The sequence below is a fragment of the Hemibagrus wyckioides genome, linkage group LG08, assembly GCF_019097595.1.
Source record: "Hemibagrus wyckioides isolate EC202008001 linkage group LG08, SWU_Hwy_1.0, whole genome shotgun sequence".
Lineage (NCBI taxonomy): Eukaryota > Metazoa > Chordata > Actinopteri > Siluriformes > Bagridae > Hemibagrus > Hemibagrus wyckioides.
Genome location: NC_080717.1, coordinates 5,618,580 through 5,622,500, shown reverse-complemented (window position 1 = coordinate 5,622,500; position 3,921 = coordinate 5,618,580).

The window sequence follows — 3,921 nt, the reverse complement described above, 5'->3', positions numbered from 1 at the left end:
CCCGCTCTCTCTCTCTCTCTCTCTTTAGGTCTCAGTGTATATCTCTCTAGGTCTCGGTCTATATATCTCTCTCTCTCTCTCTCTTTAGGTCTCGGTCTATCTCTCTCTCTATCTCTCTCTCTCTCTCTCTCTCTCTCTCTCTCTTTAGGTCTCGGTCTATATCTCTCTAGGTCTCGGTCTATCCCCCTCTCTCTCTCTCTCTCTCTCTCTCTCTTTAGGTCTTGGTCTATATCTCTCTCTCTCTTTAGGTCTTGGTCTATCTCTCTCTCTCTCTCTCTCTCTCTCTCTCTCTCTCTCTCTCTCTCTCGCTCTCTTTGTGTCTCAATCTATATCTCTCTCTTTAGTCCACTCTCTCTCTCTCTCTCTCTCTCTCTCTCTCTCTCAGTCTCTCTCTCTCTCTCTTTGAGTCTCACTCTATATCTCTCTCTTTAGTCCTCTCTCTCTCTCTCTCTCCCTCTCTTGTTGTGTCTCGCTCTATATATCTCTCTTACCCACTCTCTCTATCTCTCTTTTTGCCCCCCCTCTCTGTCCATCTCTCTCTCTCTCTCTCTCTCTCTCTACATACGTATGGAGAAGTTTAATATTCTTTCCTATTTAACTATTTTGAATTGTTCATATATTGATTCGGGTAAAATAACATTTAATTATTTACTGTAAATATTAATATAAATCAAAATAGAAATGGAAAGCTTAATAGATAGCATTTTAAAACCTGAATATTCAATTTAAATTATTTCAATTGTGCTGTAAATCTTAACAATACACTTAAATGTAAACATGAACTGACACATGTAAGTATTAATATAAATAATATTAATATATATTTTTATATATATTTTTTTTTAATTTTTAATATTAAATTTCCAGCTTGATGGTAATTATGTCTAAATGGTTAAAAAAATCATCTTTAATAAATATAAATATAAATACAAATACTAAATACGTAAACATAGATGTTTCACAGTTAAATATAAATGTGTCAATGTTGGAAGCTAAATGTATCATTCATATGCTAATTCAATCACACACACACACACACGCACACAATGCCATGATTATAACTGAATGCCGAATCCTCTTTATATCCACTTTATGATGTGCAACGAGTGTGAACATCCTGAGTATTTAATACTCATCATCTTGAGCCCCGGCTGTATCTCTGCTTACTTCAATCAGCATCCAGTGTGTTTCTACAATCCAAGACAATCTGAGTTAATTCAGGAATAGTGAAGAGATTGTACTGACATGAGTGAGAGAAAGAGAGAGAGAGAGAGAGAGAGAGAGTGAGAGAGAGAGAGAGAGAAAGAGAGAGAGAGTGAGAGTGAGAGAGAGAGAGAGAGAGAGAGAGAGAGAGAGAGAGAGAGAGAGTGTGTGTGTATGATGAGACACAGAGAGAATAAAGTCTGTCACACTGACTCCTGTTTCACCCTGCCATCTGCCTCCTAAATCTCCTCTCTCCTGCTTTTCTTCACCATCCTGTTCCCTGCAGGACCAATTGGCTGACGCTGATCCCTGCTTAGTCCTGATCTGTGTAACACCTCACTATTGGCTGGAGCTCCTCATCCTGCAGAACGTGGGCCAAAGAGCCAGGCAAGAGCTGGTCACTCCCTGCATGTGATAACAATCCTTGCTAGAGGCTAGGGTGGCTAGACGGAAGGTCTTCTTACAAAAAAAAAAAAATCCAAGCCCTAATATCTAAATCGCCTCAAACCATGTGGCAAGATGTGCCAAGTTAGAACGTTTTGGGCGTATAGATATGTTTGGCACGGCAGTAAGACGGCTTATCGCCCAAAGTATGCGGTGAAGCCTGGTGGTGTCAGCATCGTGATATGGAGCTGCTTCTCTTCAGCTGGAATTGGAGCTCTGGTCATTAGCAGGAATCATATATAGCTCCAAATACTAATCTGTTAGACAGCCACATACTTTGTGCCATTTGGTAGATGCCCTTATCCATTTTGTACAACTGACCAATTGAGGATTAAGAGCCTTGCTCAGCGGCCCAGCAGTGGCAGCTTGGTGGACCTGGGATTTGAACTCACAACACCTTAACCACTAAGCTACCAGATTCCCATTACCACATCCCCATACTGCTGCCAACAAACCTGAAACAATATCCACGTACACCAGAAAAGCCAGATACCATCCATGATGAGATTTTAGAATGCATTGTACAGTCTTACACTTTCTATATTATATATATATATATATAATTCCAAGCACAGTTGGTATCAGTGTTCCAGCTAGGATAATATGGGGATAATTGCGGAGCAAAAACACCAGAGAAATAAACAGAAGTGCAGCTCGGACTGATTTCTTTCTCGCCTAGACTGTAGTTTCCCACGACGTGAGTCACGTCAAGTCATTCTTATTATTCCCTCTAATGATAACTCACGATACAGTGCATCTCTCCTCCCTAATCATGGAGCTATTGATAGATTCCACGATCACGACCAGCCGTCACCGTGTTCGTACTTGGAAGCAAGAAGAAACATTTCAAAGATATAAACCAGTTGTAGAGTAGATGTGATGAAAGCACACAGATGATAATGTTTTGGAGAAACAAATACTCATACACAGTACAAAGCCAGAGACGTCACCTGATGGAACGGATCGAATTGTTTGTATAGTCGGGAGTCGCAAAGACACTTCTGCTTTGTGTCGTATGCTCGGTTGTCACTTGTTGACAGCTCCCTACTTAGAGAAAAGTAGGACTACAGACTTACAGAAGGAGAAGTTAGCGAAACTTTGCAGAACTGTCAGAGTTGTCCTTTTAATTATACACATTTCACATCAAACCACGTATTAAGTTTTCAAGAAGTGCGTGCTTGAAGACTTCAGCTGTGCACAATGCATGCAAAATTGTGTTTGCAGTCATGGTCCTCAGGGCAGAAACCCATACACACACACACACACACACACACTGATTAGGGCTCTGTACATAAGGACACTCTTAAGCTACATTGAAAATCATACAGCTTTGTCTTGAACTAAATTCTGAATTCAGATCACTTCATCATGTTATTCAGTTATTTATCTTAAAGCACATTACTTAGTAACGGCGATGAATTACCCTGTAACTGCACTGAAATTAAATATAATGTGAGTTTAGGAAGGAATAAAACAATTGCTTGCTGTTACAGGAAAATAAACTAACATGGCTTGGTGTTTTCCAATAACAAAACTGTTTTGTTCCACTTTTACTGCAGAAATTTGCTAATTTTTAATGCATTAATTAATACCATGTCTTATTAGTACTTATTTATAGTTCCATTTAATGTTATGGAACATCACATTAGTTTGAGATACGTTATCACTTACCTTATAGCAGTTACATATGTAGAAACTTCTTTTTCCTGCTTTTCTTTTATAGCATAGAATACTATATATGAATATATATATATGAACTATGAATATGTTAATCAACAGAATAGATAATAATAGATGGATTACATAAAAAAACCTTATTTATGACCCTGCTGATATTTATGGCCTGGCTAAGTGGTCATATGTTGATATGAATAATACTGACATCATAATAAATTATAAATAATTGTTATATTATATTATATTATATTATATTATATTGTATAATATAATATAATATAATATAATATAATATAATATAATATAATATAATATAATATAATATAATATAATATAATATAATATAATATAATAAATGTGCTTTTCGTAGTTATGCTGGATTTTATGATTTAATTTTTTTTTCCCATTTTTTAAATTAATATATTTTTTTATTAATTCATTCTTTATTCACAAATGGACTGGAGGATATGATCCTTTTATGCTTTTTTTCTTCTTTTCAAGTTTTATATAATAGAAGAAATGTTATTTATCTAATATATAAAAATAAATTCATGATTTTTTAAAAAAGAAAAGATTTATTGAATATAAAAAATAAAT